At 49.1% G+C, this 16,111-nt stretch overlaps 2 protein-coding genes across 11 annotated transcripts in view; both read left to right on the top strand.

Moving 5' to 3' along the window:
• PICALM (phosphatidylinositol binding clathrin assembly protein) overlaps nucleotides 1-16,111 on the top strand; it is a 380,825-nt gene that overhangs the window by 20,359 nt on the left and 344,355 nt on the right. The gene's annotated exons all lie outside the window — the stretch shown is intronic.
• Nucleotides 11,382-16,111, top strand: part of ME3 (malic enzyme 3) — a 165,360-nt gene continuing 160,630 nt past the window's right edge. The window contains exon 1 of the mRNA XM_083170267.1: nucleotides 11,382-11,494. The gene's annotated coding sequence lies outside the window, so the exon portion shown is untranslated. The remainder of the gene's footprint in view (nucleotides 11,495-16,111) is intronic.

Genomic DNA, 16,111 nt, shown 5'->3' on the forward strand with positions numbered 1-16,111 from the left:
TACTGCCCCGTATATATAACACATGGTGGGGATAGAACCCATGACCTCAGTGCTGTTAGTCAGTAATGCTAACCATTACACCGTCCGTACTGCCCCGTATATATAACACATGGTGGGGATAGAACCCATGACCTCAGTGCTGTGAGGCAGTAATGTAACCATTACACCATCCGTACTGCCCCGTATATATATCTCATGGTGGGGATAGAACCCATGACCTCAGTGCTGTGAGGCAGTAATGTAACCATTACACCATCCGTACTGCCCCGTATATATAACACATGGTGGGGATAGAACCCATGACCTCAGCACTGTGAGGCAGTAATGCTAACCATTACACCGTCCGTACTGCCCCGTATATATAACACATGGTGGGGATAGAACCCATGACCTCAGTGCTGTGAGGCAGTAATGTAACCATTACACCATCCGTACTGCCCCGTATATATATCTCATGGTGGGGATAGAACCCATGACCTCAGTGCTGTGAGGCAGTAACGCTAACCATTACACCATCCGTACTGCCCTGTATATATAACACATGGTGGGGATAGAACCCATGACCTCAGTGCTGTGAGGCAGTAATGTAACCATTACACCGTCCGTACTGCCCTGTATATATAACACATGGTGGGGATAGAACCCATGACATCAGTGCTGTGAGGCAGTAATGCTAACCATTACACCGTCCATACTGCCCCGTATATATAACACATGGTGGGGATAGAACCCATGACCTCAGCGCTGCGAGGCAGTAATGTAACCATTACACCATCCGTACTGCCCCGTATATATAACACATGGTGGGAATAGAACCCATGACCTCAGCGCTGTGAGGCAGTAATGTAACCATTACACCATCCGTACTGCCCCGTATATATAACACATGGTGGGAATAGAACCCATGACCTCAGCGCTGTGAGGCAGTAATGTAACCATTACACCATCCATACTGCCCCGTATATATAACACATGGTGGGGATAGAACCCATGACCTCAGTGCTGTGAGGCAGTAATGTAACCATTACACCATCCGTACTGCCCCGTATATATAACACATGGTGGGGATAGAACCCATGACCTCAGCGCTGTGAGGCAGTAATGCTAACCATTACACCGTCCAAATCTCACATACGTAACATTGCTTTATGCAGGAGAACTACAAGTGCCAGCAGACCTCCCCCGCATGCTGGGACTTGGAGAACCACAAGTCCCAGCATGCAGGGCATTAATGGGCCCACTGGGACTTGTAGTCCACCTGTTAAAAGAATGTTAAAAGAAAACACACACACACACAGAAAAGTATAACTTTATTTTACACACATACACACACCTTACTTTTACACCAATATACTTACCATTCCAGGATCCAGCGCTGGCTCCCTGCTCCATGGCCGGTTCACCCCGCACGGACAGCAGAATGAACCGGCTTTCTCCGGCACAGCTAACAGCCTCTGTAGCGCTACAGAGGCTGAGAGCGTCTTTGGCTTATACGTCTCCATGGAGATGCATAGCTCAGCCAATCAGGGCTGAGCTATGCGTCTCCATGGAGACGCATCGGCCAATCAAGCTCTCAGCCTCTGCAGCGCTGGGACAGCACTACAGAAGGTGATAGCTACGCCGGAGAAAGCCGGTTCATCCCGCTGTCCATGTGGGGTGAACAGACTGTGGAGCAGGGAGCCAGCGCTGGATTTTACGTATGTGAGATTTAACCCTATCAGGCCGGCGTCCACTGGCCACGGATGCCGGTGACAGCCCTGGGCTTCAGCCCTGGACGGGTGAAGCCTGGGGGGGACCCCTTTATTGGGGGGGTCCCCACTCCTCCAGGTACCCTGTCCAAGGCTGACCAGCCACGGTGTTCATGTTTCGGCCGGGGGACCTTATATAAAAAGTGTCCCCCGGCTGTGGCATGACACCGCGGGCTGTTGGTGCCCGGTGCTGGTTTCAAAATACGGGGGACCCCCAGATTTTTTGTCCCCCGTATTTTTGGAACCAGGACCAGTCCAAGAGTCCTGGGCTGGTTTCATAAATACAGGGGACCCCTTAGCTTTTTGTCCCCCCGTTTTTTTGGAACAAGGTCCGGCTCAATGAGCCCGGGGCTGGTTATCCTCAGGAGGGGGGACCCCACGCCAATTTTTTTCCCAAAAGACACTTTAACATTTTTATGCCTAAAATTCGCACATTTCCATGCCTAAAAATCGCCCATTATCACACTTAATCGCACTTTTCTTTCCGGAATACCCACCTCATTAAATATGCAAATTAGCGGCAAAAATGCGATTTTAAAAAAGTGCGATAATGGGCGATTTTGAAAGTGCGGAAAAATCGCATTCAATTAAATGTCACCCATCGTGTTTATTATCACTTAATGTTAATATATTACTATGTTTATATTTCCAAACCTGTGGAAATTATTTTGTAAACAGAGGATTTATCCTCCAATAGACAATATTCTATTCTGGATTTCTGCATTTAGCAATGTTCTATTCTGGAATTCTGCATTCAGCAATGTTCTGTTCTGGAATTCTGCATTCAGCAATGTTCTATTCTGGAAGTCTGCATCAGGCAATGTTCTAATCTGGAATTCTGCATCTGGCAATGTTCTGTTCTGGAATTCTGCATCAGGCAATGTTTTATTCTGGAATTCTGCATTCAGCAATGTTCTGTTCTGGAATTCTGCATCTGGCAATGTTCTATTCTGGAATTCTGCATTCAGCAATGTTCTATTCTGGAATTCTGCATTCAGCAATGTTCTGTTCTGGAATTCTGCATCAGGCAATGTTCTACTCTGGAATTCTTCATCCGGCAATGTTCTGTTCTGGAATTCTGTATCAGGCAATGTTCTATTCTAGAAATCTGCATTCTGCAATGTTCTATTCTGGAATTCTGCATTCGGCAATGTTCTATTATGGAATTCTGCATTCGGCAATGATCTATTCTGGAATTCTGCATTCGGCAATGATCTATTCTGGAATTCGGCAATGATCTATTCTGGAATTCTGCATCCGGCAATGTTCTATTCTGGAATTCTGCATCCGGCAATGTTCTGTTCTGGAATTCTGCATCCGGCAATGTTCTGTTCTGGAATTTTGCATCCGGCAATGTTCTGTTCTGGAATTCTGCATCCGGCAATGTTCTATCCTGGAATTCTGCATCCGGCAATGTTCTATCCTGGAATTCTGCATCCGCCAATGTTCTATTCTGGAATTCTGCATTCGGCAATGATCTATTCTGGAATTCTGCATCAGGCAATGTTTTATTCTAGAATTCTGCATTCGGCAATGTTCTATTCTGGAATTCTGCATCAGTCAATGTTTTATTCTGGAATTCTGCATTCGGCAATGTTCTATTCTGGAATTCTGCATTCGGCAATGTTCTATTCTGGATTTCTGCATCTGGCAATGTTCTATTCTGGAATTCTGCATCCGGAGATATTCTATTCTGGAATTCTGCACCTGGTTGTGGCTGGTCGGGCTCCGGACATGACTTTCAGTATCCGGGGGAGAGGAGCGGTGTGCTGCTGTTGGTGGGTGGCTTGGCAGTGGGTGGATGGAGGAGGAACCATTCTGCCCTGTTCCAGCCCACTTTAACCCCTGCTCACAGCCGAGGGGCATGGCACAGTTAGTGAAGGACTCATAGCACATGGACATGCCACAGCTGGTGAAGGACTCAGGGCACAGGGGCGTGACAAAGTTGGTGAAGGACTCACAACAAAGAAGCATGCCACAGTTGGTGAAGGAATCAGAGCACATGGGGTATGACATGGTTGGTGAAGGACTCAAAGCAGTGAAGCATGCCACATTTGGTGAAGGATTCCCAGCACAGGGGTATGCCCCAGCTAGTGAAGGACTCAGAGCAGAGGGGCATGCCACAGTTGGTGAAGGACTCACAGCACAGGGGCATGTCACAGCTGGTGAAGGACTCACAGCAGAGGGGCATGATACATTTGGTGAAGGACTCACAGCACAGGGGCATGGCACAGTTGGTGAAGGACTCACAGCAGAGGGGCATTACACAGTTGGTGAAATACGTACAGCAGAGGAGCATGACACAGTTGGTGAAGAACTTACAGCAGAGGAGCATGACACAGTTGGTGAAGGACTTACAGCAGAGGGGCGTGACAGTTGGTAAAGGACTCACAGCAGAGGGGCATGACACAGTTGGCGAAGGACTCAGAGCAGAGGGGCATGACACAGTTGGTGAAGGACTCACATCAAAGGGGTTTGACACAGTTGGTGAAGGACTCACAGCAGAGGGGCATAACACAGTTGGTGAAGGACTCACAGCAAATGGGTGTGACACAGTTGGTGAAGGACTCACAGCATAGAGGCATGACAAAGTTGGTGAAGGACTAACAGCAGAGGGGCATGACACGGTCAGTGAAAGACTTACAGCAGAGGGGTGTGACACAGTTGGTGAGGGACTCACAGCAGAGGGGCGTGACACAGTTGGTGAAGGACTCACAGCAGAGGGGCGTGACACAGATGGTGAAGGACTCACAGCAGAGTGGCATGACACAGTTGGTGAAGGGCTCACAACAGAGTGGCATGACACAGTTGGTGAAGGACTCACAGCAGAGGGGTATAACAGTTTGTGAAGAACTCACAGCAGATGGGTGTGACACAGTTGGTAAAGGACTCACAACAGAGGGGCGTAACACAGTTGGCGAAGGACTTATAGCAGAGGGGCATGACATAGTTGGTGATGGACTCATAGCAGAGGGGCATGACACAGTTTGCAAAGGACTCACAGCGAGGGGTGTGACAAAGTTGGTGAAGGACTCACAGCAGAGGCCTGTGCAGCAGTTGCTGAAGGTCTTTTGGCTGATGTTGAATACAATTACACATTTTAATTTAGTTATATGTTTTGTTTTTTTTATGCAAAATACTTTTCCAACTCTAATTGGAAAAGTAAATGTAATTATTAACAACGACAGCCTTGATGTTTTTTTACCCTGTGTTGAAGGACACAAACTGCAAATATTTATAGAACTACAAATGATCAAACGCATATTAAATTTGGAGTATAAAAACATCTTACTGCTATAAACATTGGTACACACATTTTGGAGTCATTTATCATAATGAAGCGCTTGTTAATCTATCAAAGGTCATAGACATTCCATCTAGAACACATTGTTTCGGACATATTTTGTGATGTCTGGTACTCCATATATGATGGAGACAAATTCAATTTTATGTTGCTGTCGGTATGGCCTTTGTTACTGTGACCATCTATTTTTGTTCAATGTGCAAGATGTACGAAGCTCAATGGTGTGCAGGAGATGCAACTGGTATGGGGCCCAGCATCTTAGGGGGCCCCAAAGTCAAGTAGTCTATCCTCTGCACCCTTTTTTTTTTAATAGTGTGGTGGTGGTAGGCGCAGGGGACCTGGGGTGGCTGCGGAAGGAAGAGATCCAGCATGGTCAGTGAGAGCAGTGTACCGGGCATGGCTACTGGGAGAAGGAGATCTGGCGCTGCTGCTGGAGGAGGGGCTTCCGAATCAATTACCCCAGTTGGCCTCACAACTTCATCAGGAATCAGATTCGTAATCAGCTGCTTATACTCTGAGTAGGTGGGCACATAATGGGAAATAACTCCCATGCAGCTGGCAAACTTGGCCTCCCTGGCCATCTTGTTTCTACATGTTTCAAAAGTCCGTGTCAGTGAGCCCACCGCATTGACTGCATCAACAGCCCTCTACCACTGCACAGACTTACGGTGGGTAGATACCTTGCCACATTAAGGACCAATCAGCTCATGGTGGTGGCGCATTAACTGTTTTATGAGAGCCATGTTTTCTGCATATGTAAACTTAACATTACGCACATTTTTGGAGTTGACAGAACAGTCTGACCCGGACCACCCTGACACGGAGGAGGCAGACGACCAGCAGCCTGACCATGGGCAGCAGCCTGATGTAGAGCAGCCTTATGCGGACCAGGATGCGGCAGAACAGCCACAGTCTCCTCAACCTGACTACCCTCAGTATCAGATATCTCCCACCACAGACAAACAACACCAACAAAATGAAATACAAACAAACAAATATCACACCTCTCCTTTCCACACACACACACACACACACACACACACACCACAGGCCACACTCACACACTATAGAAATATATATATAGATATATAGATATAAAAATAGACAAACTGTGAAAAAGACAAAACACAACCACAAGACAACAAGCACACACAATACTACTCCGAAAAATCAAACAAGACCAGCACCAACTCCAAATACCTCAGCAGCTCATAGCTGCCTACCCTCCTGCATTCTGCAGGAGACTCCCTGAAATAGCAGCAATCTCCCTCTCTCCCTCATTAGTCTAGCAATCTCCCTCATTTCACCTAGCCCACATTACACTGTTACATCATAGTTACCTCCCCTCCTGCATTCTGCAGGAGACTCCCTGAAATAGCAGCAATCTCCCTTTCTCCCTCATTAGTCTAGCAATCTCCCTCATTTCACCTAACCCACATTATACTGTTATATTTTTTGTGGAAAAAAGGAATAAGAGATAGATACATTTACATTGAATCATCAGCGCCATTTCCCAGCACTTTAACAAGTATAGTAGCTCTTTAGGGCTCATCTACATTTGGATATAAGTAATTTTGCCAGATTCCTCTGAGATGTAGCAGTACACACCCACGCTTCTAGGTGCCACGTTCACAATCTCTTTTCACAATCTCTCCATATATGGAATAGACACGCCTCTTGGTGGAGCATGACACACACCCTCAATGGGGTGCTGTGCAAAATTCTACTACCAACTATAATCTCCCTGAAACTAGGTTTCAAAAGTAGGCAAGTATGCAGCAGCTCCACCACCACACGTGGGATTTGTCTGTGTGTGGGACCCTCAGCATGCACTCCATCTGATACAGCAGTGCCGTGTCCCAGCAGTCAGCCAGCTGCAGCCAAACTGATTTATATATCAAGGCCCCACACGTACCAGTGCCCCGATTTTTACTATTGAAGAATAATGAATAAGTCATTGTATGAAATCACGGGATCAGAGGTGATAGTCGCCTTGATTTATAGTACTGTATGTATGTGTGTGTCGTGGTTACAGTTGTGCCCATTCTCCTGAACTCTCTTTCATCTCACTGGTTCAGGCCGTGGGTCACTTCAGCTGCTGGAATGTTATGTGAATTCGGATTTCCTCCTGGTCAAGGACTTTCTGAATGAGTCATGTGTCATAAGGACCACTAGCCCTTTCCTAAATGCAGACAGAAGCGATCTCTGTGCGCCAACAACACGCATTACACCACCCTCAGCGTACTCCTGGCCGCCAGCATGTTTATGATAAAAATAAAAATAAAGATTTAATTATTTAATGAGGTTATTTTTCTCCTCTGACAGCTTTCGGATAATGGGCCTGATTGGCTGCCGCTCTGCAAGTTCTCATTGGTTTGCAAATGAAATGCATTGGACGTTCCTGGGTGACGACACCGAGGTGGCTAAGTGGATTTAAAATGGGACCATGCATTGCATTGGACATTTTGTGAATCAAATTGCGCTTTATTGCCGCAATCGCATAGAAAGTGACTGAAGCGCATGTATATCGCTCTAGTGTATGTGCGCCATAGGTGACGCTACTACTGTTGACTTTGTGGGCCTGATTCAGGTTGGTTCGCTAGGCAGTGTACATTCGCTGCCCAACGATCTCATAAATGCCAACCGCTGCTCCAGGGGGGGGGGGGTTGCTGGCGTAGCCCCTTACGACGGTGTGAAGAGCACCCGGAGGGCACGATGAATCACCTAGTTGCTTTATATATGTCATCCTTAGGTTCACTTCTGTTTGTCAACATATTGTATATCCAGGGGTTAAAGTGAGGGGAACGGGGTGGAATGGAGTTCCACCACCTCTAATGGTGAGGTGAAACATTTTAACCTCCACATTGGCCCTGCTCAGTAATTCTCACAGAAAAACATTCTAGTTTGCAGGGGGATGTCAAAACCCTCTACCACTGGCCTTGTATCTGCCTAGGGGGGGGGGGGGGACCCTTGGAAGTGCCCTGGGGTACCCCAGGGTGCCATGGGTGGCACACAGTTTGGGAACCACTGGTAAAGTGTATGGTACTGTACAAGGCTGATGATCCTTATTGGTAGTGTGCATGATCCAACAGTAGGGGGCAGCAGAGATGAACTAGCCGTGTAACAGATTTGTTGATGTTACTGTATAAACACAACCTCCCAACTGTCCCGATTTTCACAGGACCGTCCCGCATCCTGCCTGGAGTTGGCAGTGTCCCGCGGTAGAGGTGGCAGTTGGGAGTCCCCATAGCCCAGCGCTGCTAAGCAGCGGTGAATAGACTCTGTTCACATGCTATGCGCAGTAATGTATGGGGGCCTTAACAGTTCAAGACAGCACAGGACAAGTACAAGGTATACTGTAGAAACATTTCGGCATCAGCAGACGATACTAAAATAAGTATTAGGGTGGCGTAAAACTGAGGGATTAGGGCCCTTATTCTGATTCACTCAATTCCGTCTCAAATGGACAAACCATGTGCACTGCAGGTGGGGCAGATGTAACATGTGCGGAGAGATTTAGATTTGGGTGAGTTATTTTGTTTCTGTGCAGGTTAAATACTGGCTGCTTTATTTTTACACTGCAATATAGCTATCAGTTTGAAGTAAAACCCCACCCAAATCTAACTCTCTCTGCACATGTTACATCTGCCCCACCTGCAGTGCACATGGTTTTGTCCATTTGAGAAGGAATTTGCCTCTGAGAGTGAACCAGAATAACCCCCTAGATGCCATTGAAGAAAGTATGGACATGGTTTAGGTAAAAGAAGGAAAGGCACATGAGGGCAGAGGGCCCTGCTCGTGAGAGCTTACATTCTAAAGGGGAGGATTAAAAAGATGATTTACTGTATATGACATGAATTATATTTTTCTAGTTACTGTACCTAAGGGCCTGATTCATACAGTAATGCCAATATCCATGGAGTTGAGTGTTTAATCGCTACTGCATAAATAAGTAACAACTTGTGGCACAGTCAGATACAGGCTTGTATGCCACCAGGGGCGTGGCTGGTGCTGGCATTAGCATATAGGCCCCTTTTCAGAATCTGCAGCCATGCCGATCGGATGACATTGCGGGTGAAATTTACTAAGATTTACTAAGATGTGAAATACACTTCACAGGTCATGTTGCTATAGGCAACCAATCACATCCCGTCTACTATCTTCTAAAGCAGGGGTGGCCAAACCTGTCCTCAAGATCTACCAACGGTGCATGTTTTCCAGGAAACCTGTGGATCTATAGTAGGAATGAATGCAGCATGTTTGAAAAAGTGACAGTTAGTATTGACTAGGGTGGCCAATCCCGGGATCGGGATCGGCGGGATCCCGGGATTTGGCCCTAAAAACATTGGAGAGTCCAATCCCGGGATTTCGGTATTAGACTGCGCATGCGCAGTCTAATGCCGGGCAGTGTCTGAGACCCTGCTCAGACGCTGCCCGGCTTCTCCCGTGCCCGGCAGAGCGTCTTTGCGCAGCGTGACTATGTCAGAGGTCACGCTGCGCAGGTCGCACAGCCCACCATGCTGATCGCACGGTTGCCCAGCTCCCGGAGGAGCAGCCCACCCTACCCACCGCCTGCCCAGCTCAGCTCCCGGAGGAGCAGCCCACCCTACCCGCCACCTGCCCAGCTCCCGGAGAAGCAGCCCAGCCTACCCGCCGCCTGCCCAGCTCAGCTCCCAGTGGAGCAGCCCACCCTACCCGCCGCCTGCCCAGCTCAGCTCCCGGAGGAGCAGCCCACCTTACCCGCCGCCTGCCCAGCTCAGCTCCCGGAGGAGCAGCCCACCCTACCCGCCGCCTGCCCAGCTCAGCTTCCGGAGGAGCAGCCCACCCTACCCGCCGCCTGCCCAGCTCAGCTCCCGGAGGAGCAGCCCACCCTACCCGCCGCCTGCCCAGCTCAGCTCCCGGAGGAGCAGCCCACCCTACCCGCCGCCTGCCCAGCTCCCGGAGGAGCAGCCCACCCTACCCTCCGCATGCCCAGCTCAGCTCCCGGAGGAGCAGCCTACCCGCCGCCTGCCCAGCTCCCGGAGGAGCAGCCCACCCTACCCGCCGCCTGCCCAGCTCAGCTTCCGGAGGAGCAGCCCACCCTACCCGCCGCCTGCCCAGCTCAGCTCCCGGAGGAGCAGCCCACCCTACCCGCCACCTGCCCAGCTCCCGGAGAAGCAGCCCACCCTACCCATCGCCTGCCCAGCTCCCGGAGGAGCAGCCCACCCTACCCGGCCTCACCCGCCACACATGTAAGTGAATATGTGGGGCGGCCGGGGCATTTTTTTTAATCAGGGAAGCCAATCCCGGGATCCCGGGAATCCCGGGATTGAGCATTTTTCAATTCCGATACCCGGGATTGAAAAAGTGCCCCGGGATTGGCTTCCCTAGTATTGACTGCAGCTGTGCAGCAGCTAGGCGATGTGAAAAATGTGGACCGTTGGTAGATCTCGAGGACCGGTTTGGCCACCCCTGTTCTAGAGGGTGGTAAATAAAAAGTAGCTTCTGATTCGTTGCCCATAGCAACATGACCTGTGAAGTGTCTTTCGCATCTCAGTAACTTTCACCCTACATGTGCGCGGTACACTATGCACGTGCGGGGGGTCCCCTTACAAACTGTTCGCAAGTTGATTGACAGCTGGGGGCATTTGTAGGCAGTACCGCAGTGTTTTCTGGGAGTGCTGCCTAAAAACGTAGACAGGCCTGGCCGTAAGGGGAGGAAGGGCCACTGATGTCAGCAGCGGCCTCCACCCCCCCACAGCCATCGCAGTAATTGTAGACTTATACTCGGCACTGCGAACAGGAGGAAAATCACCCAGCGTTCTCATGGTAACGCCCATGAAACGCTGGGTGTTCACATATGCTAATGGCGCCAACCGCCGCCCCTCTCCGCCCCCCCCCCCCCCCCCCCACACCCGCTGTCCTGGGTGCGTCGTGCACCCAACGATCCAACTATTCGCAGCAGATGAACACACACATGTGCAGAAATGCGGATACGCAGTAACACAACATCGGTCCCCGTGCGAACAAACGGCCTCTTTCAACAGACCTGAATAAGGCCCTAAAGCCGTTTCCGCAGAGTGCAACTCCACCCTATCCGAAGAGAGGAGTCGTCCACTTTTAATTATTTTATTTCATATTAATTCTCAAACTTTGAGCCAGACCGGCAGCCCTGTTCCATCCTGGAATATTCCCCTTGCACAGCATTTCGCTGCCAAATCTCGCAGATTTCTCTGGCGGAGTTTGGGATTAATATTTCTCTGCAGAATTCCTCCCATTCTGTTTGTTCAGCTGGAATTTCCGTATTCACCCATATTTCTCTGCCTTATTGTAGGCCAGCCGCACCACAGAGCACAGGGGCGTATTCAGGAGCCTCATTCATGCTTGTAACGTGAAGCGAGCGACTGGGCAGAAACAGGCTGCGCTGCAGGTGCGGCAGATGTAAAGAGTTACAGTAGATTTGGTGAGTTCAAATTGAAATTGTCGTGTAAAAATAAAGCTGTCTAACATTTGTGGCTACATGTAAAAGCATAACTTCTATGGGCTGCTTTGGCGGATTTTACCTGGGTGGGGGTGCCATAGGTAAAAACCACTGGTAGTATGCGAAGTCTAGCTTAGCTTGCCGCTAACTGAATCTACCCCCATGGGCCTAACCCTATTGTGTGTCTTTCAGTTTTTATAGTGTGGAAGTTACATCATATCATTCACCGGCACAAGCGGCTAGTAGTAGTAGTTTGTTTATTTATAAGGCGCCACAAAGCATCCGCAGCGCCGTACATAGCAAACAAAAAACTAATTACAAGGTAACGTACAGGGTGTGTTGATAAAATACAGCATAAATAGGGGTATAGCTGGTAGAACTAAAATCAGCATCAGTTCTGAAGTAGGTGTCGAAAATGTCGAGGAGACTGAAGATGAAGTAGAGGAAGGGAAGAACAGGACAGGAGCACAGGTGAGGTAAAGAGGTAGGGTGAGTACGTGAGGAAGGAGGACCCTACTCATAAGAGTTAACAGACTAAAAAGGAGGAGGGTGGACAATAGGATAAGTAGGAATGGATGGAGGGGTAGGGTAGGCAGGATGGGAGGAGCAAATGAGGTTAGGAGGAGGAGGGATAGGCTAGTCGGAAGAAGTAGGTTTTGAGGGAGCGCTTGAAGGAGTTAAGGGAATCAGAAAGCCTGATGGGTGGCGGGAGGTTGTTCCAGTGCAGGGGGGCAGCGCAAGAGAAGTCTTGGACACGGGAGTGGGAGGAGGTGATTAGGTGAGAGGTCAGTCGGCGGCAGAGCGAAGAGGACAGGAGGGAGTGTGGATAGAGATCAGTGAAGAGAAGTAAGGAGCGGTGGAGGAGGAGAGAGCCTTGTAGGTGGTGGTGAGGAGTTTAAAGAGAACTCGGAAAGCTACTGAGCCATAAAGCTCTGGAAATAATAAAATGATATTTGTAGAGAGATGGCTGCAGTAGCTACAATGCTATAACTCAAGGAAAATATTTCACATTCTTTTCTAAATTTGTGCCTTTGTAAGACACCATGGATAGTACAATGCAGTGCGTAATACCTTTGTCTGAAGTATACTGGACTTACAGAAGGCAGAAGTAAGTGGTGAATGTTTTGCCAAGAGCCTTGAGCAAAATCAATGCCTACTGTACAAACATAACAGGCAATTTTGTGACGTATCAAGAGGAGACAGAAATGTACAGTATTTGCTCCTCTTCATTTCACCGGCGAATGTTCTCTGATTCATCAATGGAGGCAGAAAATAACAATTTACACTTTATTCCAGGAAGATTCTCAGAAAGGCCCAATTTACATATGTACGGCACCGTAGGAAAATCGTATCGCATGCCATTTGCGGTGCGATGCGATTTTTCATTGTATAAGCACCTATGCGATGAGATGTGATGGTACTTAACTTTCAAAGCACCCATGCACACCCCCAATATCCACGTCACCCCGTGTCCGGCTATTGGCGCTAGTAGACTAGAGTCTACTGCATACACGTCATATTGCCTACGATATCCCTACTGCGCACAACCAAAACTCCTGGGAAATAACCGCAGCAACAATTACAGATCATTTTACGCCGATGCTCAGAGACGCTGCACTCCGGAGAGGTGAGTACTAGAAACCTGAGGGTGTGGGGTGGACCCGAGGGGCCCCCTGCACCACACACACTGCACTTATTATAAATACGCCACTGTACTGCTGAGCTTATTCTATTCCAACCTCTACTACAATACTGTGTCAGTGAGATTACAGGCGATTGTTCGTTATCTAACTTCTACAGTCTTACGATTGTTCCTCCTAATCTATGTTATTCTTTTGATGGATCAAAGGTTGCTTTCTATATGTAATACAAATAAATATACCTTTGTGGTTTATACTGGTTGAATATAAAAGGTTAGATGTGTTGGGGCAGAGGTTTCCCGGAAGTTCTGCTCGTAACCCCTGAGGCTTATACAGATACAGGTCGAGTTACTACCTGGGACTAACAAAAAACGGAACCCAGACAAGATCCTGGAAACCCAGACCGGACATCAAACTCTGCAGCCTGGAGCTTGTAGTGTAGTGTCCGTAGGGATGTACCATCCGGGGGGGATGCCTGTGACAGCTGTCACCAGGGACATGGGGAAGGGGAGATTACAGCCACCCCATGTGGTCCGGACAGGGCCGGCGCCACCACTAGGCAGCTTTAGGGATTTTCCTAGGGTGCCGGCCACTGGAGGGCGGTAGGCGAGAGCAGGGAACCCCCCGGATGGAGGTGAGTGGCTAAGCGGCTCCCCCCCAGCAACCTTGGCGGCAGCCGCCGCATCGCCCCCACCCCCTGTGGAATCACTAAAAACGCCCACCCAACAACGCTGTGGAGCGACGCAGCACCCGGCAGGTGAGCGGCTTCTACACCGCCCACCCCCAGCAAACTCGGCGGCTGCGGCTACATCGCTCCCGACCCACACCCCCCATGTAGCAGTGCGCGCCCCCCCGTCTGGGGTGCACCGGTGCCTAGCTCCAGCCATGGTCCATTTTGCTGCATATCCGGACCATACAGGGAGGCCTTATTCTCTCCCTCCTCCTCTCCTTGGTGACAGCTATCACAGGCATCCCCACCCCCAGCACCGGACACTACAAGCGGAATGCAGAGTTTGATGTCCGGTATTCCGGAGTCTTGTCCGCGTCCGGTTTTTACCCATACCCTTACTGCCAGCATTGAAACAGTAAGAAGGTTATAAGGAAGCTGCTACATGCAGGGCTGCCACCAGAATTTTTGGGGCCCGGGACTGATTTGTAGTCCGGGCGCCTGCACCGCCCCAATTAATGTGCGGCACCAGGTGGTGATCCAATCAGAGCTCGTGTACCGGTAGACGCTCTGATTGGCTAACGGTAAGCTAGCTCTGATTGGCTCACCACTCGGTGCAGCATATTAATTGGCTGCCAGCATTCCGATGCAGCACAGCACAGCAGAGGTGGATGCGGTGGGCAAAATGAGCACCCCAGGCCCTTCTCCCTCTCTCAGAGAGGCTGGGCCCACCCACAGCACCCCCCTAATGGCGGCCCTGGCTACGTGGGCAGCACCTGTACACGGCTTCCAAAAGGCATACCCCCAGTATTTACACAAAAATATTAATTGATACAGAGGCCCCGCAGCAATTTATAGTACAGTCAATTAAAATCTCAGACACCGTGCAGGAGCAAGGGAAAGCAAGCGATGCCAGCACTACTATAAATGCATGCAATAAATACGTGTGCAGCCATGCATTACCGCAGCACATCTCAATGCATCGGACTCTCCTACAAAGGGGCGTGGAGGGTCTCCTTTATTAGGCGAAAAAAAATGGCCCAAAATTTGTCAAATAACAGTGTTGTGACCCTATTGTGATTTTGGTCGGACCCCTGACCATGCCCCTTCGCCATGAACCGTGTGTGGGAATCTAAAGATGAAAATCATCCTCCAAGCCAGTTATATACACTGCATAAGGTCGATATACATTGGGTTGACCACTGGACGACAGGGCTTAGCTGAACATGGCTACGGCTGACAGTGTCGGGAGGTTGACACAATGATTAGGTTGACAATGGGAAGGTCAACATGAGTTTTTCACATTTTTTTCTTTCGCCGACATGTGCCAACAGGTGGTATTTCATCCATTACGGCAGGGGTGAGGAACCTCAGGCCCGGGGGCCTGAGGTTACAGCAGGACAATTTGTAAGAAATTTTTACATATGGCCCCTGAAGGATTTTCCCATACAAATGGCCCTTGCACAAAAAATGTTCCCCATTACGGGGTGGTGGAAGAATATATTGTTGGCCAAATGCTTGTGTCGACCTTCAGTGGTCGACTCAATGTATGTCAACCTTCATTGAGATGACACAATGACCCATACCCGCTGATAGTACAGATAGCTATATCTTGTCTACAGTCACCAGGTCGAAACGAGAATGCATGTCGACAGAGACCATGTCAACATTAATCATGTCTACCAAGATGACATTCAACATAAACTGTCAACAAGCCATCCCTGATGATCTACAACATTTGAACTGTCAACATTTCAAATGATATTGTTTCAGATGTCGACATTGTGATCCTGTCGTCAGTTTGAGGATTTTGACATTTTACTGTATGTTGATAGTTTGTACCATGCCGGTGTTTTACATTCAACACTGGGTACTTGTGTAATATCTGGGCACCCCGATTTTTTCATATTATATAGTGTGGCGAGCGCAGCGTGCCACCGAGCCCGAAGCGTGGCAAGCGGACGCATAATACATGTAAAGTAATCCGGGTGCGCTCGCCATGCTTCGGGCTCGGTGGCTCGCTGCGCTCGTCACATTATATAAAATCAACTCCATATGTAGTTGGATAGTGGGGGTATGAAATCACCCATGGTTGACTATACAATTAAAAATCGGGTCTTTACAATGAAAAATCGCATCGCATGCCTTAAGTAGTGGCATGCGATGAAACAATGGACGCCCAGATGATAATACACAAGTACCCAACACTGTAATGTCAACCTTCTGAACATCGACATGGCTGTCGACTGCTCAACCGCCGATGCTCCAAATGTACTTTCTGTAGGTTTCCAG

This window comes from Crinia signifera, chromosome 2, assembly GCF_055691185.1.
Source record: "Crinia signifera chromosome 2, ASM5569118v1, whole genome shotgun sequence".
Lineage (NCBI taxonomy): Eukaryota > Metazoa > Chordata > Amphibia > Anura > Myobatrachidae > Crinia > Crinia signifera.